General features: G+C 39.5%; 1 protein-coding gene across 6 annotated transcripts in view; it reads right to left on the bottom strand.

Annotated features, from left to right (window-relative positions):
* Positions 1-22,973, bottom strand: part of KIAA1217 (KIAA1217 ortholog) — a 392,388-nt gene that overhangs the window by 104,506 nt on the left and 264,909 nt on the right. The window contains exon 1 of one of the 6 annotated variants that reach the window (XM_036761527.1): positions 19,878-20,106. The exons of the other annotated variants lie outside the window; for them this stretch is intronic. The gene's annotated coding sequence lies outside the window, so the exon portion shown is untranslated. Of the gene's footprint in view, positions 1-19,877; positions 20,107-22,973 lie in introns of those variants that run through there. 6 annotated transcript variants of the gene reach the window in all.

Below are 22,973 nucleotides of genomic sequence, written 5' to 3'. Positions count from 1 at the left end.
TTCATAAATTAATAATAAATAAATTCCATGTTATGATAGAATCAATAAATTCCATATTATAGAATAAATGCTATGTCGTAAAATCTATTCCACAATAAATTACATATTATGATTATTTACATCATGTATATTAGAAAGAGAACAACAGTCCTTGGTAGAAGGAAGATGTGAGTTCAAGTTGTGCCCTGAACTGTGCTGACTGAATGATCCTGGGCAAGTCACTTAACTTTCCAGAGTGTTGTAGACAATACTCTAAATCAGAATCTAAGGTATGGATCAATTCAAATAATGAAGACTAAGGTAAAGAATATTTGGATGACAAGGGTCTCATATAAGACAGAAACACTAACAACTAATAAGGATCAGGAAATGCTAGCCAGCACATGAACTTAGCTTTAAGGCAGGGAAGGCATTTTAGGAAGAGGAGGTGAGAAGCAAGGACATTAGATGTATGGGGGCACAGTATGGACAAAATCTTGGAGGCAAGAGATAAAATGCTGAATTCAGGGCGCAGCAAACTGATTAATAATCTTCCTCCATGAGCCATGCAAACTATCTTATAGGTCAGCTGCTGATGGGCCCTCTTACAAATGTAATACTGAAACACATTTGGGAAGCACTTCTGATTTACTTTTCCCCTTACTCTAGTTCATTTTCAGGGACAAATTGTCTTTTGTCCCTCAAGTACACTGAGGGCACTCTGCCGATGATGCCTATTCTCATCCCTGTGAATGCTGGCCCAATCCCATGATAGACTAGGATGAGGAAACTCCTTTCTAATACTACAGGGCTCACTTAAGGGAGGTGAGTTCACTCTTCCAGGGCATTAGCTAATGCACTAGACAAGGTAATCTCATGACCAATCTCTAGTTGCCCTGGAAGCGCTCATTCACCTCACCTGGGTGAATAGCTCACTCCCCAGAGAACAGTTAATTTGTGCTAGCTCACCACCAAATCTGACCCAGTAGGCACACACTGAGCCAGCCTTTAATACACCAGCCTCCTGTTTAATTACTTTGCTAGAACCCCTTAAGTCTGGTCTATTTTGCTGTACTACAGCCATCTTTTAATTACTCACAATTCTCATTAGTGTAGAAGGTACCCTACTGAATTCTTCTTCTTCTTCTTTTTAAACAAACTGACTACATAAACAAAGCTTGGGCTATTTGTTGTTTCTAAATTAGTGTTAATGAAGAAGTAAGGTTACTATTGCACATTCGACATTAACGTACACTGATGACCCTGACAACCAAATTAACTTCAACAGCTCCAGAGATTTATGCAAAAGCTTCTTCTTTCCCATTAATTCCTTTCTTAGTTAAAGAGAGGAAAAAAGTCACCCATGCTAGGGAAAAGTCTAAAATCCACTAAAAAAAAAGCAAGATGCTATTTAGAGGGGTTCTCATGTTCTGATGAAAAATGGTCAATTTCATCATATTTTCACTGGGAAAGTTTTCAGATGTTATTTTGGTTTTTTGAAGTTCTTTTGTGATTGAAAGCTGGGAGCTTTTTCACATTTTATTTAATCATAATAAATAAAATGTCTCCTGGACAGAGAACAGACCGATTAGAAAAATAAAACACCACACACACAAATCCCAGGAAAGAGGGGCTCTGTCAACGCTCTCCCTTGCTGCCATATCAAAGGTAAACTTTATTTCTCCGGTTATTTTGCCGCTGAGACCTTTGCTGCCCCCTCTAGCCCCATGCTTTACTGACAAAGACTGGGCACCAGTCATGATTAAAGGGTTCCCTGTGAGTACCAGGGAAGGCACTGGAAAGAAATAAATCACCTGACTAGCAGGCCACAATCAAGAACTCTGGAGAGCCATTGGACAGGGAAGTAAAAAATGTCCTTCCTGGCTCAGCAATGTTCATTCGCCTTCATGGACACTGTTATGATAGCTAGGCCATGGATAACTCCTCAGAGATGAAATTTGCAGGAGAATGAAACAACAAATGTCTAGGGAGAAATGTTAACCACTGATTTAATTCTATTCACATAAACCCATTTCCTAGATAGGTATATCTCTTCTCCTATAAGTCATTTACTTCTCTTTGTTCACATGTGTCTCTAATTCATCTCAACATTTACCTAAACTACCCTCTGTCAACGTTCAAATGAAATTTCATCTTCTTGTCATTTTTAGCTTTTCAGAGTCTTGGGTCTTTTGTCCTTTTCCCCCTCAATCCACTAGTCTCATGAATTCCCATCACAATTGTCTATAAGCATATAATTTAGCATTTTCTTACACTGAAGACATATTGTCTTGCAAGTCATATCTCCCTGTGATTGTAAATGCCTTTATGGGTAAAGACTAAAATGTACTGTTTCCCTTTTGTATCACCCACCCAATGGGAACAGTACAATACAATGGAAAGAATGCTCAATTTGGAGTCTGATTCAATTATCAACTCCGTCACTTAATACCTGTGTAACCTCAGGCAAGTTACATCCTCCCCTGTGGGTCTCAGTTTCCTGATCTGTAAAATGAGGGAGTTGAATTCTATTATCTCTAAGGTCCCTTTCACTTCCATAGCCATGATCTATAATTTACTGACCAAACAATATATGCCTAGAAATTAATACTTATTGATTAATTTAGAACTGTAACTTGGAGTAGGAGTAATTTTTTAATGAATGATTATATGTATTATACTTCTCATTTTTTTGGGTCATCTTTAGTGGCAAGTTGGCAATTATCTGGATCATTCACATGAAAAATACGTGCAAGATCTAAAGCATTCAGAAATGTATAATTTCCACTAATTTTTCTTTTATATTTGTATAGTCAAATATAGACACTCAGATTATGGACACCATGATTATCCACACCTAGTCTGGTCACTATTCTTTATCATTAAATGTAAAGCATAAGCTTAATCTAGCTGAGAAGAGGGAGCTATTGGACATGGCATGAATCACTTTGCTAGCAATGGGCCAGTGGTTTATAGACCATCCTGGTAGAAACCGGAGACACCTTCATCCAAGATATCTGCAAAAAGGATGGAAGAAGTAGATCATCCATTGGTGAATTTTCCATGCTACTTTTTTCCATTACTTTGGATACTCAAGAGTTGATCATGCAAAAATAAAAGTGGGTTTTTGCCCGTCTTTGGACCCCAATGTTTAGCACAATGCCCGGCACATAGTAGGCACTTAATAAATGCTGACTAACTCATCTGAATAGTGAACTAAAAGTGTCCTATCTAGAACTCATTGCTGTTCAAGCAACTTAAAAGATGGCTTTTGAGATGCTATCATATGGACAAGAATCACAGAACATGAAAGGTGTGACTAGGCTATGATCCCTAACAGCGGTCAATGATGAAAGCATAGAAAAACTGAGGTATAAATGTATCAAGTCAATTCAATACGTAATCATTATGCTCCCACTGTATGCTTAGCATTGTGCCGGGTGCTGGGGATGAAGGGTACAAAGACAAAATCTGACTAGTCTTTGCCTTCAGGGAACTTATGTTTTATATAAACATCACAGTGAAAACCAAATGAAAATATAGGCTGAAGGTAAGTGTTCACAGACAAAGAAAGTGAGAAATATCAGATACATTGCAACAAGTATGACCAATGGCAATTACATGGAGTTGGGCCAGAGGTAGGTAGGGACACTTCATTACAAACTTTTTCTCCAACTACGTATTCACTTAGAACAACAGGCTTGTTTTCAATCTTCACTCGTATTTCTTCCCTCTCTAATCTATGCTTTCCTAGAACTCTGACTTAAATTCCCTCTTTTTGTACTCACTTTCCGTACGTAACCCTTCTGCCACTGGGACCTGGCCCCATAAAGCCGCCTGGATTATAGTTCTATAGTACAAACCTGAGCTAAATCATAGTATGTAACAGTGAAGGGGTATAATGGAGCGTCAGACTTGGAGTTGGGAAGATCCAAGATCAAAGGCTGATCTGAAAAGCCAAGCTGAACAGGAAAAGACACAAGACACAGCCATCAAACCTGAGACCCCAGTGACAAAGCTTAACATTTTAAGACTCCATGCAAAACTTTTGAGAGGGAAATTTTAGATCTGTTTATCTCTGTGTAGTGGGGGGAAATACGGGCAAATGTCTTCTTCATTGTTTGGCTCCTTCTATTTTTCCAGAGTCTTCTTAATGAGCTGAGTAGGGAAATTTCAACAAATGACAATATGCTATAGATGGTTTAACAATGAAGTGGACATCTGCATTTAAATGTACTGTTTTAGCATTTCTGATAAAAATCTCTCCTTGACTGATCAAACAATATGAATAGGGAATTGGGATGCTGCTACCGTGATTTCTGGCATACTTACTTACTACCAGGGAAGTCACTTAACCTCTCTCAGCCTCAGATTTCTCATCTGTAAAGGGTGGGGCGGGGGTGGTGGTGGTTCATAATGACATTTAGTTGACAGGATAGCTGAGAGGATCAAACAAAATATATTTACATATATGCATATATACATATATTTTGCTTTTCAAACTTTAAAGGTCTATATAAATGTTAGCTGTTATTATTGATATATATATATATATATCTATATGCATATAGATATAGATATCTGTAGGGGGTACCAGGTAATAGACCCAATAGAAGGATTTACTAATTGAACAATGAAATATACAGTAATAACCAAGTTTAATGCCTAAGACTATTTTAGCACAATCTCATTTTAAAAAGAATTTTTCAGGTGACATTTAGAGACAAGTTATTAGTACAGGGAACTACATGAACTCCAGGTGGCATAGTATTATCCTTTATTTCTTAAGGACAGTGACTGGCATATAATAAATGTTTAATAAATACTCATTGGCTTGCCTTGATTGTAAAAAAAAAATCTGAAAGATGACAGGTCATACATTTCACAAAAGTGAAAAAGAAATACACATGAAAAACTGTAAGTAAACAAGTTCCAACACCCTAAACCTTCCTCTCAACTCCAGAATGGTTATATTCTTCTCAACTCTTAGCAACAAACTCCCTTCACAACCAAGAAATCCCCCAGGTAACCCAGATAGTTAGGTGTGTAAAGTGTGAGCACAAAAAGAATTCCCACCTGGAAGTTGGAGAGCAGATGTCACCTGTTAGATAATTATAGACGTTTCTGAGCGAGGATGTGGTACTTTCCCAGCTCTCATTAGCGATGAGAGATGCTCAAAACTTTCAAGCTTATAAACTAGATGAGCAAGTCCTAACAAAACCAGTTGTCTTCTTTGGATTGGTATGGAGACTTGGCAAAGAAACCCCAAATATCATCTAATTCTGCTCCCGTTGGCTGTCCTGACTGGGCTCCCGCATGTATTGTCTTTCAAACATTTAATCGATAATTAGTTATTATGTGCAAGGTTCTAGACTAGGCCCTGTAGGGTTATATAAAGTTCTGTAAAAGAAAAATTTCTGCCTTCAAGGGACTTGTAGTCAAACTAGGAAGGTGCGACATACATATACACATGTTTTTAAATCACAAAAATTACTAAACAGGGCAGCAAATGGTAAACAGCATAGAAAATGTGTTATAGAATTCATAGGAGAGAAAGAAATCACTTCTAGTTGAAATGGTCAGGGATTTTAAATGGGTCTTGCTGGATAAGAAGAAAGCGTATGCACTGGAAATAAAAGGAGGCGCATGAACAAAGTCAGAGTAATGGGAAATTATTGCCAGGTCCTTTGGGGGAGGGTGAGCCAGCCGGTTTGGCTACAGGATAGCCTTTCCACTGAGAAGTAGTAAATGACATATTCCAAACCAGTGACACAATATATATTACCACAAGGTCAGAGGTCAAAACACTTTTGTATTTCCACAAATGACTTTAGTTAGACACTGAGTCAGAAGAGGACTAGATGGATCCTTCTGATGGCAAATAAATGAAAAGAGACAACAAACTTAATGCACATCTATTTATTCCCTACTATGTGTCAGACCGGGTATTAACACACATCTATTAATTACCTACTGTGTGTCAGACTGGGTATTAACACACATCTATTAATTACCTACTGTGTGTCAGCCAGGCTATTAACACCCATTTATTATCTACTATGTGTCAGACAAGGTATTAAGCAATAAGAATGCATAGACAAAAATGAAATGGTATCTGCCCTTAAGCAGCTTACATCCTATTCCTAGAGCCTACGCTCTACTGGATGACTGAGGACTCTGAACAATGTGCATTTTCTCCATCAGAGATGCACGTTGCCATATTTATAAGCTTCCAACCAAAGTGCCTCAGAATCTATGAAATCCCAGAAAGACCTTACACTCAAGTGTAAAAGGTAAATATAGAAATAGGATCTTCTTTCGATGCTCTGAAAAGGGAGGGGAGTGACTGCCAAATCACTGAAGGCCACTATCTTCTCCAATGTAAACTCATGTCCAAAGCTATCTGAAAGGGGTCATCTGTAGAACAGAAAATTATTGAGTGTTGTAAAAGTCACAAGAGAAGGCTAAACTAGAATCAGGCTTGTTAACTTTATCTACAAATGAGAAACAACAAGGCCCCTAAGGTACCCACAAACCCCACAGGAGTACTCCATTTCAAAGAAATACCTTCATGTTTTCAGTTCAAATATCAGGCCAGTCAGCCACCTTAGGAAATCTGAGATAGTCAAACCCACCACCTCTCCTTATTTGGATGAAAAACAGGCCCAAAGGCAACAAATTTGTCATTTGTGACTGTACTGAGGCTAGTGTGGCATATATCATACATGCAGCTTTCCTATGCAATGCCCTATAGAGGAAATAGGGGAGGATTTGAGTCAAGACATTTTATTTCCTCTCCCTTTTCCTCCCAAAAATATAATCATGGCATTGCCAGAAAAAACTAGAATCTTCATCCATGGTAACTGAACAAGAATTGCTAAGCTCCAAGTGAGGTTTTGTATTTCTGGAACAAAACTCACAATGAAGAAGGTGGGTAGTAGCTACCAGGCATAGGCTCCGATGGTTGGGAGAGCTCCCTATCCTGTCCCCACAAATGGTTTTGGAATCAGGAGACCTGGGTTCAAAACCTGCCTCTGTCATATATTTCCTGTATGATCTCAGGTTAAGTCACTTCATTTCTCTGCACCCCAATTTCTTTCTTTTGTAATATGAGGGGTGTGTGTGTGTGGGGGGGTTAAATTCGGTGACCTCTAAGGTTCTTTCCAGCTTGAACTTTACAATCTGACAAACTAAAAAAGTGACTAAAAAGCCAAATAAGACACAGCTCTCAAACTTGAGAACCCAGTGACAAGGCGTGACATTTTAAGACTCCACACAGCATTTTTGAGAGGGACATTTTAGATGTGTCTTCTTAAAGAGCTGAGTAGCTGATTTTCTACAAATGACAATCAGCTATAAATAGCTTAACGATGAAGTGGACATCTGCATATAAATTTACTGTTTTAGCATCTCTGTTAAGAATCTCTTCCTGACTTAATCACAACATATGAAGTTGGGATGCTGCTACCATGATTACTGGCTTTTTTCTTTGGGGGCTCCTTCATTGTGTAGGCTCAGAAGCTTCAGAAAGGCTGTTTAATTGGAAGGTACCCTTTGCTTTGTCTTCTTGTTCACTCTCCCAAGGTCTCGATTCCCAGGAGCAGGAGGTACATGAAGAAAAAAACACATGGGTCTAGGAAATATACAAAGCCCATTCCTGCCATTGTTAGAAATACCCCAGAAATAAAATGGAAACTAAAAAATGCGTGTAATTGTGTAAACTAGGATTAAATATTTCCTCAGCCTCAAAGATCACACCCCAAACTAAAGGTCCTTTTGTTTCACTTTGAAATAGACTGGCTCAAAAAGGGAACTCTAATAAGAATGGAAAAGGAAGAGTTTGAGAGGAAACAGATGCCAACTATTAACTTCAGATCTTTCACTAAATCATCATCTCGTGCAAACGATGTCTCCAAACCTAAGCTCTTCTCCCACACACGCCCAGTGCACAAGCAACGCAGACCAACTTCCACCCATGGAAATCTATTATTCTTCTTACTGATAGCTTCAGATGGCAACTAAGTGACACAGTGGATAGAGTGCCAGGCCTGGAGTCAGGAGCTCCATCTTACTGAGTTCAAATCTGAATTCAGATACTTTTACTAGCTGTGTGACCCTAGGCAAGTCACTTAACCCTGTTTGCCTCAGTTTCCTCATATGTATAAAGAGCTAGAGAAGGAAATGGCAAACCGTTCCAGTATCATTGCCTAGAAAGCCCTAAATGGGGTCACAAATAGTCGTATGCAGCTGAAAATGGCTGAACACATACACATGCGTGCGCTCGCGCACACGCACGCACACACACGCACACACATGCTAGGCGTTAATACTGAGGGTACAAATAACAAAAATGAGACAGTTCTTGCCTTCAAAGAGTTTACATTTTAATGAGGGGGTGAGAAATAGCATATATTAGAGAGGAGAGGTAGTTAGGGGAGGGAATTTTGGTCTAAGTAATAAAGCAGAAAATGGTGAGCTGGAAAACTGAAGCAACAGTAGTGTCAGTATAACAGCTCATTATAATAATTAGCTCATTCTAAGCCTGTGGGGCAATACAGTGGCCCAAAGGTTCACTTGGTTCCTTCCTCTTTGGCTTTAGGGAGTTTATTTTAGATGAAAAGTTCAGAGATCAGCCACAACTGTTCCAAGTCCACAGTTAGAAAAATTCCTAATGTCTAAGTAAAAGTTGGGCTTTCTGCCTAACCATACATTTATATCAACCTCCAGTCAATTCCTGGCCTCTGTGGTTAAGACAAAATTCAGGTTACTAGACACGTTTGGTTAACAGAACAACAGATTATAATACATTGTAATATAATGATGTGGCACAGTGTGGTAGAGAATCATATCCTAGCCTATTGTATCCTGTCCCATCCTATTATATCACAAATTCTAGTATAACACAATGCCTGGCACATAGAAGAGACTTAAAGAATGCTTACTGACTTGACATAGAGGGGTTGTAGATAGATAGGCATTGGGAAGGGAAGTTGGGGAAAAAGCCAACCTTTTCTTGAGACTTTTTGGGTCTTCCTATCAGAAAAGCCTGTAGAACCAATGACAGTCCTCAATGTTTCCCTTCTCTTTAACAATTTAATCATTCCTTTGCTCCTTTCTCGCTCCAACCTCTTGAATGCAGATGCAGATCAGAATCTCATTCCCCTCTCCCTATCTCTGAGACAGCTTTTCATTTTTATAAAAACTGCTTAGGGAGTGACTCAGTCTCTCATCTGATGACTTTGATTGATTCAATCGAGTGTACAGGCCCTATTAGCACTGAGTTATGACTGTCTTTTTTGATCAAAAATAGTGCTCACCTAGCCAAGGACCAGAGCTAATTAGGGTAGTTTCAATATTACTTTTACATTAGTATTGATTTAATTACTGTGCCCAAAGCAAGAAATGGGGAGGGGAGAGGGACACATGTAATGACAGGCAGATCAGAAGATGTACAGCCTGGATGACTAGATGGGATATGAAGCATGTGGGATCAGCTGTGGACTACTAGGTAAGTCGGCACTCAGTCCTTTGCCAATCAAAACACCTCAACCCTAGTGCTGGAGTTCAAAAGTGAGTAAATTAAACTTCCTGAAAGACCAGATACATATTTTTCTGGAGATCTGGTCCAATAAATACTATTCAATTTGAGAAATTGGGCAACAACTGAGCCAGTGGTAAGATGACTAGAATAGACAGCTGAAGAGGATGTGAAGTGATCAAACAGAAAGAAACCTTATTTTCATTAGGATTATATTGATAGTGAAGAGAAACTTCCAGACTCTAAGCCAAAGGATATTCTCTCGAATGCTTCTGTAAGAGCCACTGTTTTCCTGGCTGCAGGGGAATGCATAGCCTCGATTTTCTCTCATGAGCACTAAAAAGCAGGGGACCCAGGGTAAAAATCACAATAAAACTTCTTTCTTCCTGTCTACCTCACCCCACTACTATCTCTGGCACCATATTTTTTTGACATTTGCTTTTTTTTCCCTAATACTAATTTTTTTTTTATTTCTCATGAACTACCTTCTGAGATACTAAAACTGATGGAAGATATAACTGTGGAGTCACTCCAGTGTTATCTGAAAGACTATGGAAAATGTGAATGGTATTACAATATCGGATAAGGACAAATTTCAAACCAATTTTCAAAATAAAAAGGGGAAGGGAATCATAGGGTAACGAACTTGACTTTGATTCCTGTGAAAATTCTAAATTCTAAATCAGATCCTTAAAGGGACAGTTGGTGATCATCAGAAAGGGAAGCTGTCACAAAGAGCCAGCCAGCATAGCTTCATTGAGAAAAGATCATGTTAGACAAATCTGAATTCCTTTTTTGACAGAGTTAATGTTTTTCATCCTTCATTTTCAAAGAGGACCAATGACATCATGGGTGATGTCTTGAGTTGCACATAAATTGGATTTAAGTGAGGCAGAGCTGTGCAAAGTTGTCAGCCTCTCTCTTCCAGAGTCTTTGAAGCCCAGTGGCAGGACAAAAGTCAACATGACTGCTGATGACTTGGGATGCAGTGGATGACCTCGATGTCTTTGATGTCTGACCAAGCTCTAAGCACTCCACAGTGCTTGCTTCAGTCACCTCCATGGCCATTGGAACAAATTGTTCTTATCCGCCTGTTGACAGGGTTACTGAACTAGTAGAGGTTGTAGATATAGCTTATCTAGATTTTAGTAAAGCTCTTGAAAAAAGTACACCATATTCTTCTTGTGGGAAAAGATGAAAAGACACAGACTAGATAAAAATACAGTTAGATGCAAAATGCAACTGGATGACTGGATTCAAAGTATATTTATTAACAGTTCAATGTCAACATGGCAGGAGTTCTCCAGTGAAGGACCCAGGGGAGGCTGTACTTGCCAGTAATTTGGATACAATCATAAATGACATGATCATCAGATTTTCAGATGACACAAAATTGGGATGGATAGTTTACACACTGGATGAAGGTCAGGATCCGAAAAGATCTTGATAGTCTAAAACATTAAGTTGAATCCAGTGAAATTCAACAGGGACAAATGTAATATACTTACACAAAAAAATGAACTTCACAAGTGTAAGATAGAGGAGGCATGGATGGATAAGAGTTTGTCTGAAAAAGATGTTGGGAGTTTTAGTGGACTGCCAGGTCTTTATGAGCCAGCGTTGTGACACAGCAACCACAGAGCCTAATGCAATCCTGAGTTGTATTAAGAGAGGCATGACTTCCAAGGATAAGGCAGTGATGTTCTCTCTGTACTCTGCTCTTGTGAAAACTCATTTGGGATACCAGTTCAGTTTGGGACATCCCAGTATAAGGAGAAAATGGATAAGCCAGAGTGTCCAGAAGAAGGCAACCAAGATGGTAAAGAGTCTTGAGTGTATGTTATATGAGAATCAGTCATGTGGAGCCTGAAGGAAAGAAGACGTAGGAGGCAAATTAGATTTGCCTTCAATAATCTGAAGGACTGACTATCTTGTGGAAGAAGGGTTGGACTTATTTTTTTGACCCTGAAGGCACAACCAGGAACAACAGGTAGAAATCTCAAAGAGCCAAACAGAAGTTTGATGACAGGAAAAACCTTCTAGCAATTAATATCGTCCAAAAGTAAAACTGCTGCCTTGAGAAATGGGTCTTAATTTAGGTCTTGCCCTGCCTCAAGGTCTTTCTGCAGTCCGGATGGCTACTTGTTCAACATGTCCTACTGAGATTTCCTTTCATGTTTGAGTTGGACTGGGTGGTTGATGGCTGCAGAGGTCCCTTCTACCTCCCAAATTCTCTGATTCTGTGAAGACCTCCTACACATACAATATAACCATATATCGATTTAATATAATTTGGCAGTGTTCCCCTGATATTTTTGTAAAGCTCTATTTGTGAACGTTGTCAAGTTCAAAGGACTTGGTTCATTTTTTTCCTCTCTCCTCAAGCTCTATTCACAGAATATGACTGAGCAGAAACTTATTAGCATTTCAACCAAATTCCTTCAGAATGTTGCTACGAATAATAAAAATACGAAACATTTAAAAACAACATATTTCAGTATTAAACTGGTCAGATTAACATAATTATATCCTTAGGTTGCCAACAGAGGCACATTTCTTATTTCCATCAGAATGCCAGGGCCCTCCCAGATCGCAAGCTAATAGACTCCTTGGTCTAAATATATACAGTAAAATCTGTAGCAAATTTCTGCAGCAGTAAGGTCTGAACCCCAGAGATAACTGGTGAGTAATCTGCTTCACAGTGAAGCAGCTTTTTTGTTTTGCTGCTAAACAGCTGCTAGGAAATATATTTTTAGATTTTTCTTTAAAAGGCAAACAAAATGCTGCCCACTTTGTGGGGATATAACCAGAATTTCCCCCGTTTTCCCCCTTTCCTACTGAGAGGTAGGCCATCTGTCAAAGGAATCCAGTTAGTGCCACCTTGAAAGCATGAATATTTAATTTCCTGATCTTTTCCTGAGAGCTATGTCTACTTGTTTTAAAGGAAGGCTTTGAAAAACACCATTGGGCAAAGTCATGTATCTTTGATCATATCACATGCCTGCAGTTCCTAAATTACTCAAACCAACATTTTCGCACTCAATGACATATTAGGCATTTAAAAATGTATTTGGAGAGTGAGAGGTCATTTGGAGATTGGAGGAAGACATCTCAACCCCACCTCCCAGTTATTCCTGCCAGAACAAACCAAATCATTTGAATGAGTTGAAATGATTAAAATCAGAACAAGGGCAGGAAAAGCCTTTGATTTCATGGAAGAAGGAAAAAAAAACCAACCCAGGTAGATCTGATGTATCAAACGACTGAATTAAAACACATTTTCTACATTTGGAATATGGAATGAGTTAAGGTATGAAAAGAAGAGGATTTTTTTTCATAGCTCAAGTCATAGCCCATATATTCATACCTTTTCTCATTAAAGACCAAACAATGGACTTTCAGTAGGAAAATAAAATTTTCAAAAGTCTGTTGTGCTGTATGATAGCAAGTTAAATGTCTTTAGAAGGCTTCATAGCAAACTGTTCTTTTGTTCCCAAATATAAACCAGGAAAAGATGTGTTGACCTCAAGAGTGACGAAGGACAGACAGAAAGTTTGAATATTGGACTGGAACCCATGAAACTAATAGAAATACCAGCAGCTTCTGGGGAGGAAGGACCCACATTGATGAGAACTCACATCCACTTAGTCAGTCAATAAACATAGAATACAACCCAACTCTTCCTCTCCCACTGACCACCCTGGAAGTTTGTAAGGAATTTGTAACTCAATAAAGACAGTCTGGTTCTCTGCTAAAAACAATTCTGGAAGAATCTTCATGAGTGAGTCAAGGCTTCATGTAGATCTCTTATAAAAAGCTATTTTCCTTACTATAAAAAGGCAGAGACTTTTCAAAATAGAATTATAATACCATAAATCCTAGCTAAGCCAATATTGTTTTTATTCAAAGTACCTTGTAATTTGTAGCAGCTGCTATTTCCCAGGTGACCTGATGGCCTATTGTTCTACAATAAAAATATTGGATAATCCAAACCTGGTTAATTCAAACCCATTTTTTTTCCCCTAGGCCCATCCATTTCCAATTAATGAAGTCTGGCTGTACTGTAAGATCTCTGTGTTATATCTCAGTAAGATGATCTAAGAGATATGTGCTATTCTCTGAAGTGAAAGGGAAACCTGACCATGTTCCCCCCCCATTGAATGGATGGAGGTAAGAACTGAACTATATGCTATTGTCTAAATCAGATCCCCTCCCCCCCAAAATAAAGCCCTACATCTCAGATATTGGGGATCAAGAACACAAAATACTACATAAGAAAGAATGCTGGGGTTGGCGTCTGGAGTCAGAGGTTCAAATCGCACCTCAAACAGAGTTACTGGGAAGAAAAGTACTTTTTTAACCTTAAGGAACCATTTAGATATATCTTTGTTATATTCTCTACTATGTTACATAACTTGAGGCAGCGTGTTAGAGGGATTAACAGTGGTTCAAGTGTACCACGTGTTTTACAAACATCTCATTTGATTTTCCTGAGAATCTTGGGGAGTGGGTGCTTTTATTATTCCCATTTTACATATGAGGAAACTGAGAAAGACAATGGGTAAGTGACTTGCCCAGGGTCACACAGCAGTTGAAGTGGCTAACCTTCAATGCGAAGTCAGATCTTTCCTGATTCCACGTCCAGTCCACTGCTCTAGCCACTGTGCCACCTGTTACATCCTTAGTTTTACCACCATAAAGCTAGGTAGCTTAAGCTAAGCCTGAGTGTCCTCCACAGTAAAAACAAGAGACTAGACATCACAGAATTTCGGTGTTGGGAGGGGTGTCATCAGCCATCTAGTCTAATCCCTAATGTACCTCTATGAATCGCCTCTATAACATAGCAACAAAGTGACCATCTAGCATTTGCTGGAAGATCTACAATAAGGGATCTCCTACCTACTACCCAGGGCAATCCACTCTCCTTCAGTGTTACCTAATTGTTAGGAACTTTTTGGAAATTTCCACCCATTGCTCCTAAGGCTGATCACTTCAGCCAAGCACAACAAGTTGAATTTCTGCTCCACAACAGCCCTTCACATACTTGAAATTAGCTATCATCATCTCCATCTTTTCTAACATAAATATCCTCAGTTCCTTCTATTGATTCGATTCTATTATAAAAGTTTTTTTCAACTATGTGGGATGTGAGGCAGCAGAAAAAGCTCTGGATGTAAAATCACAGAACCCATGTTTAAATCCAGGGTTTGCCATGGGTACTCCCTGTGGGAAATGGGCTATGTCACAACTTCTCTGGGTCTTAGTTTTCCCATCTACAAAATAAGAAGGCTGGATTAGATGATTTCAAAGGTGCTTTCTGATTCTAGGTCTATGGTACCATTATGTATGGGAGATGGAAGGAAGGAAGAAAGGAAGGAAGAAAGGAAGGAAAGAAGAAAGGAAGGAAAGAGAAGAAGGAAGGGTGTTCTTGCCCTCAAGGAGCTGACATTCTAATTGAGAAGAGGCTAAATGTACACAGATAAGTAGATACATAATAGAAAATAAATACAAAGTAGCAGCAGGTTAGAAAGCACTAACAAGTAGAGAATCAGGGAAGCCATCAACCATGAGATGGTATTTGAGCTGACCTTTGAAGGGAGCTAAGAATACTACCACACTTGAGGAAATACAATGATAAGCTAGAATAGTGGCCAGAGGAGGACAATTAGGAGGATGAAGATTCAATGCCATATTAAAATTAATTCATGCCAAACTGGCCTGCTGCTGTTTTCAGCACATTACGCTCCATCTCCCACCTCCATATCTTTGCCTAAGTATTGTCCTTTCTAAAATGTGCTTCTTGGAACATAACAGAATACTCTGGATGTGATCTGAGTAAAATATCTCTGAAGTACCTTCCACTTCTAACATTCTGTGAGCTTATTCTCCTTTCCCTGATCTCCTCAGTGCTTGGCACAGTGCCAGGCTCATAGTGCTTAAGAAAATGCTCACTGATGGGCAGCTATGTAGTGCAGTGGATAGAGTGCTGGCCCTGAAGTCAGGAGGACCTATATTCAAATCTGGCCTCAGACATTTACTAGCTGTGTGACCCTGGGCAAGTCATTTAACCCCAACTGCCTCCTACCAAAAAAAAAAAGGTAGAAAAGAAATTCTCATTGACTAGTCAGTCCATGACTTGCCTGACCACCACTCTGCTGGTAAAAGTGTGCCTTGAATATGCTAGAAAAGTGGCTCCCAAAGTCTTCGGAGTGGCAGAATCCTTCATTTTATATAATACTTCAACAGAAAACTCTAGTTCAAAGTTTCTAAAGTGATCTTCAAAATAATAATAATAATAATAAAATGATCTTTACATGTCTACTCTGACACTAGACAACATAAGATCCGTTTCTATGTATGTCTAGCCTTCTGCTACTAGTGAGGACACTCCCTAGTTCTGCCTAGAAAGATCAGCAGCTGGGCTGCAAGTCTAAGACGGGTACCTGGACCAGTGATGAACTCAATGACTCACTCACCTGACATCTGTCCTGACTCCCAGGCTAATTCTCCTATTTGACCCTCCTGCTGCTGCCCCTCCCCCTTCCCCCCCTCACATGGCGCCATGCTGCCTCCTTCTCCAACTCTACAACAAATAGGTATTTGAGTATAATCAATTTTGTTTTCAGTCTAACAGTTTAACAGCCTATTGTGGAAGAAGAATGTAATTGCTATCAATAAATGCTTCATAATCGGGAGCAATATTGGATGGGATTAAATTTTCTCTAAGATGCTTCACAACAATGTTAGTTTCCCCATGTATCTCAGAAACCAGTATCTGGGGGGGGGGTCCTTTTTATGCTTTAAATTTTCAATTGAATTAAACAGCTATTTATCAACCACACAATAGCATTCTGTGCAAAAAAATCCAACATGCTAGCTAGTCCTTAGTATTAGACTAGAAAAGATACAAGATACAACATGTCCATGGGCATACCAGAAGGGATATGGTACACAGGAACATTTAAAGACAAAGAGAAAGACCAATAAAGTGGTGGGTGGGTCCTCTTTGGAGAACTTAGAAGAGGACAGAGACAAGAGTCACAGAGGAAAAGAAAAAATGGAGGGGCTGCAATCTGTATTGTCAGAGGGATCACTCATACCACAGGCTGTAAGTTCTTTTGGAATGTGATCTCTCCTCACAACTGCCGGAGCTTTCTTTGAAACTCAACACAAATGTCACCTGATAGATCTTCATCTCAGTTGCTTGGATTCTTACACCACTTTGTTCCTTTGTATATGCTGCATATTTGCTATTTGTGTTCCCTTGTTTTCCTCTAGCAGAAAGTGGGCAGATTTTTTTTTTTCCTTTCCTTATCCCTGGAATTTAGCAAAGAACCATGGCAGGTCCTTTTTGGGGCAGTGGGTGTGAGGGTGGAGAATTGGGGTCTACCGATCTCCTATAGGCTGGATACACAGCAGTCACTCATGAGCCTGCTCTCACTCCTCATTGGCACAGGGGACTCTGATCTATTCTCTTTCAGATCTGGACTGGTTCATCCCTCCTTAGGCAGCCTGGTGAATGACCCCAGCCACGGGGATCTCACCACACGGGTTGTTGGACTTAGCGCAACATCCAAAAGGCTTAGCCTTCTGTAGGTGATCACTAGCCTCAATCTCACCCATTAGCAGAGATCATTGGCTCACACTACAGGACCCTGTCACAGAGTAGATGCTTAATAGTCATTTAAACAGGGCACTTTCTTAGTCCCATGGGCGAAGAAAGGAGAGGAGTTTAGAGTTTAAAATTCAAAAATCCTTAGGGAATGTTTTGGTGGTGGGGTAAGTGGCTTGATCCTAGAGTCCCTATTTCTGGGTCTGTGATGAGCAGCTGTGTTCCTGGGTGATGTCGTTGGCAGTAATTACCTTCACATCACAAATCACCAAGATATTTATACTGATGAGTAGATGTCTCAGTCTGGGGAGGGGCAGGATTGGCTCTAGCAAAGGGGGGAAGAGAGGAGGTCAGGCACAGCATTCACTGCAAGGCTGCTAGAAAGGAGACAGCATCAAATAGCTGAATTGCCTCCCCAAAGTGTCTGCTTTAGCATCTGAGGAGCCCTCCCCAGTCCTACCCAGTCCCAGTGTTGCAGCTCAGCCACTAGCCTCAGTGAGCTCTCATCTCCAATGAAGGCAGGAGACTTTCCCTCCAAGTAAAAAAAACAAATACTTTCCTTTTATCAAGAATACAAATTTTTATGGTGTGACACCACACAGAAAGAAAAGAAGAAAGTAAGATTGTAGCTAGGTCTCTGTAGGAAAGTGGAAAGAATCTCTGGGTCCAGGTGACAAAATACAAGCCCCTCCACCCCTCCAAAACCAGTTGGTTAGACTGCTGTTTATTTTACTGTGGGTCAGGTTTAGTCAAGATCCTGAGCAGGGAACAAGTTTGATCATGGAAGAGTGGAAAGAATGCTGGATCTGGAGTCAGATAAACAGGCTTCACAACCTAGCTCGGCCACATATTAAAAAGAAACATTTTGTCAATTGTACAAAAATCATTCGATGCTAATGGCTCATGTTTATAAAGAAATGATTTTAAGTTTTCAAAGCTCTAGAAGGTAGGTAGTGTGAGTATCCATATTTTAGAGATTAGGAAACAAACTTTGAGGAGGCGTGACTTGTTGGGGGCAATGGAACTTGATCTAGCACTTGCTTTCAATTGATTTAGAATACAGAAAGTGGGGTTGGCAGCTGAGAACAGAGCAAGTAGAAATGTTTTATTTTGTGTGACATCCCTGACTTGCATGATCTTGGGAGAATGGTTGCATCCTCATGCACAGAGTTTCAGATACTACGTGGAGATAGTGAAACTTGCCTTAGGATCTTCCCAGCTAATCACCTGACAGATACTAAGATGAACAGAAAATGTCTCAAGCCTTAAAAGCCAGTCATGTGCACGTGCGCACGCGAGCGTGCACACACACACAGTATAAAGAAGGTACATCAAGACCTCAGATTCTACCAGTTTGGGGGAGACTAGCTCCCTCTAACAATGAAGATCAGAAACTTTTGTGTTACCTATAGTCTTAAAAAGCTGCCCAGGGTGTTGAGCAGGAAGGGAACAAACATTTAAAAAGCACCTACTGTGTGCTTAAGTACTTGATAGATATTATTTCATTTAACCCTCTCCCCACCTCTGGGAAGTAGGTACTATTATGACTGCCATTTTATAGTTGAAGAAACTGAGGCAGACAGAAACTACGTGACTTGCCCAGGGTCATATAGCTAATAAGTACTCAAGACTGGATTTGAACTCAAGTCTTCCTGACTCCAGGCTTGGCACTATATCCATTGCATTATCTAGCTGAGAGAGAGATTAGGTAGTATGTGTCGGAGCAGAGAATGAACACAGGTCTTTCTGATTCCAAAGCTAGGTCTTCTTCTGCTGTACCATGCTGCCTCTCACCACGTAAGTATCTACACACTAGAGGGGACGCTTAAAAGACAACTCTCTTATTATGGTACTTTAAAATGAAATACTTCAATTCAGCAAATGTATACTTGTCTTAGGCTTATTATGTATACGGCAACCATATTTTCCAAACCAAAAATTGGAGCATGTGGTCTGACAAAGGATATTCCTTTTGCAACAACTTGTTAAAACATATACTTTTCTTTTCTTGAAATTGAGACACACGCCCACTGGAACCACAGGCAAGGCAGTGTGCTGGGCTGATGATAAGTTACAAAAAGCAGTGATTTAACCAATCCTAGCTTTAGCCCTGGCACAACAATTACTGAAAATGAGCACAATCGCCACATTTATGAAAACCAACACAATAAGACGGTAGTTAGTACCATGGAAGCATTAGTTAGTTCATGAGGCTGACAATTTGTTTTCAAAGCAAGATAGGATTTAACTAAAGAATTTTCCCATCAAACTAGTTTCTTTGAGAAAGTAAACTCTAAGTTACTTTATTTTCTCAGATTGTGAATAGGGATCCTGATTTCACACTGGATATGACACTCCTTCACTTTCCATGTGTCTTTACAACCGGTAATAGGTTTGTATCTCATTAAAAACCTGGGAAACTGCCACAAAACTCACATAGCCCTATCAAATGATATTGACATATTAAACTCCTTCTAAATTACTAGGTTAACAAGCAACTAGTTTACAGATCAGGAAAAGCATATTACAATTTATGTAAATGTTTTAAAAGGTTCACAGTCCATAAATAAGACATTTCCTTCTAAGCTGCATCTGAAAGGTTAAAAAAACCCATATTTGATTATAAATATCTTCAAAAAGTTTTTTTTTTTTTGCATTTTGATACAGAACACTTAAAAATTAATTCAATTCAAGTATCCCATAAGCATGGCAAAAGGTTTCTGAAGATTATGAAAATAAAGATCTTACCTTACATCTTCTATGAACCTTTTCTTCCTTGGAAAAAACTTTCTGGACTCGCAGAGATTTTAAAAGCCACCAAACAGTTCCAGTTCAGTCTGTCTTTAAATGGACTAAATACACAGCTCGGGTTTTTTGGTTTGGGCTGGGATTTTTTCCCCCGCTTACAGAAGGAAGCCTTTAGTTAAAATATGCGGTTTAAAGGCGCAGTAGCCTCCCTCGTTAAGACTATTTCACGGACATTCAGGGGTTTTGCTTCTACTCTCTGAAAGCTAAATCTGAGTAGGAAGGCATTTTCCCTGTCCCGGAAATCAGCATAACTAAAACCAATGCTGAACTAACTAACGAGAAATGTTTCTTCCATGTGTTCTGTCTGGCAGACGCTGAGAGCCACAACGAGGAAACACGTGATGTTTATAAATACAATATGTCTTCTGTTGTCATAACCTCTCAATGACAAAAAAAAAAAAAGTGTCAGGAGAACCAAGCAGCCTCCCAGGCTGGGAAGCGAGATGTAGCCTTGGGAAGCTGCACATTAGCTGTGCAGAGATGAGCTGTTTCCCTTTAAAAAAAGGGAGGTTTCATAACTTCAGAGGTAGGATGTGCCCTAACTGAGCCCTGGCCAACCATGGAATTAACATGTGTTTGCATAACTAATGATCCCCATAATAACAATCCTCTCTCCATTCCTAGGAGACACACCTTTTGACTTGCAGGAAAAAGCCCGGAGCATAAGAGGTGGATGATTTTGTACATCATTTTAAAGTGATTTCAACAGTGTTAAGTGGAGCATATAATGAAATACAGGCTGGGCTGTCGAAGAGTTGGGAATGTAAATAAGAAAATGCTTCAGACCTTCACAATGATGTGATTGCTTCTACTACTCCAAAGCATTCAGTCTTCTCGGGCAGGGTGCCAGCTGACCAAGAAGGACTAATGACTAGTGAAATTTGGCTAGTTAGAGGGATTGAAGGAAGTATAGCGGGATGGAAAGAATGCTAGACACAGGACTGAGGATCTGGGTTTCAGTTCCACCTCTACTATTTATTGGCCGTATGACCCTGAGAAAGTCATTTAACAAACTCTGAGCCTTAGTTTCTCACCAGTAAAATGTGGAAAATAGAAGTGCCTTATAGAGTTGTATATAAAGCACTATATAAAAGTATGCTTTGCTTATCAATCTAAGGCAACAGGCCACCAGCTTGTGACTCTAGACAGTAAAATGCCTGCCTCCTTTAGATTCATGGAACTGAGAAATCAGCTTTCATTGTTTGATAGGTGAATTTCCCTAAGGAAAGTTTGACAGTTTTAACACTGAGGCAAACAAGCTATGATAGGAACAGAGACTCTCTTAGCTACATGCCACTTGTTCTGGATGGCAACAGGGATTGGGGGCGGATAGGAAGGAAAACTAAGACCACATTACATGTATATCAGGCAAATAGTAAATATTTTACATTGCAGCAAATAGGGCTAGGAAGCTTCCTGATGGTGTCAACAAACCCCTCTCGGTCTCAATAGGCACCCAGGTTCACCCCCTTAATTTTCTACCAGAGACCCTAGAGATTGGTCTGCTTGATTCCCTTTCCAATGTAACTGCCTGATATTACTAACCATGATGGTTTCTCTCTTTCCCTGGTCCTCAGTGGGAGAGAATTAGCACAGAAATATCTGAAAGTCTCTATTGTAATATTGTTTTTACTGCTAATGTAATTCATGACCTATAACCCCATGTGCTGGGTTTTCTTAGCCTGGGTCCAAGGGGCTATCCCTAAAGTTGTGTCTCTTGGCTCATCTTCTTCCCACCCTACCCTCCTCTAGGAACTTTATAATTCACATCTAGATTTCTCTCATGTGGATAGAGTCCAACAAACTCGAATTTAACAATCAGTACTGGATACAGAATGGCTTCAGTATATCCTAATGCTCTTCTATTGATCATCTCCTATAAGTCAAGTACAAATCATTCCTGAAACTTAACCACTCATCTTCAATGAGCTATGAATGGATGGACAAGTCCCCAGGCCCAGGAGATGTCTTCAACCCTCCCAACCAGATGTTAATGATCATGTGTCTACATCTCCACATCTTCCATTTCTCAGACAAAAGCTCAGGTCCTTGAAATTCCATTAAATTGATTAGGTCAGCTCTTTACTCTGGTGAAACAAAGGGAAAAAAACTACAAAGAGTAGTCTCTCCTGTGTTCCCTGCCTTCTCTCTTTTTTTTTCATTCAGATCCCTTATAGGAAGATGAAGTGATAACTATGTATTAAATCATGGACTTTGAAACACAAAGGACTGAAGTTAGAGCCATCTGTTTTTTTTTTCAGAGGGAAAGCACAATCAGGTCATTAAATTACTGTTTAGGTAGTTCTTAGTAGGATCCGATTCTTCATGACCGATTTGGGGCTTTTTTTGGCAAAAACACTGGAGTGGTAAGGGGAAGGAGAGGTGGAAGGGGAGGGGGAGGGGAAGAGGAAGGAGAAAGAAAAAAGGGAAGGACTCAAACAGTAGAAGCATAAAGGCAGTCCCTGTGACTGCCAGTCATTTTGACTTGGATGGATGGATGGATAGATGTAAGAGATAGATAAAGGTAGATACACCTATATTTATCTATGTCTATATCTTACACTCATATATACACCCACACATGTGTGTATACATACACATACATACATGTATATATGCATGTATGTATATATGTATGTGTACATACATATACATATATATGTATAAATATAAATTTACATGTGTGTGTTTAAGACACATAAGCTAGCTCTCTGCAATAGATGGCAGCATGTGTAAAGTGAAATCAATAGGATTAAAGGTAGATATACCTATATTTATCTATGTCTATATCTTACACTCATATATACACCCACATATGTGTGTGTACACATACACATACATACATGTATATATGCATGTGTGTACATATGCATATATATGTATGTGCACATACATATGCATATATATGTATAAATATAAATTTACATGTGTGTGTTTAAGACACAGAAGCTAGCTCTCTGCAATAGATGGCAGCATGTGTAAAGTGAAGTCAATAGGATATCAGAAAAGGAATAAAAAAAATCTGAGTTCTAATCC

The sequence above is a fragment of the Trichosurus vulpecula genome, chromosome 5 (genome assembly GCF_011100635.1).
Source record: "Trichosurus vulpecula isolate mTriVul1 chromosome 5, mTriVul1.pri, whole genome shotgun sequence".
In the NCBI taxonomy this organism is placed as follows: Eukaryota; Metazoa; Chordata; class Mammalia; order Diprotodontia; family Phalangeridae; genus Trichosurus; species Trichosurus vulpecula.
This window is presented reverse-complemented; position numbering and strand designations above follow the sequence as displayed.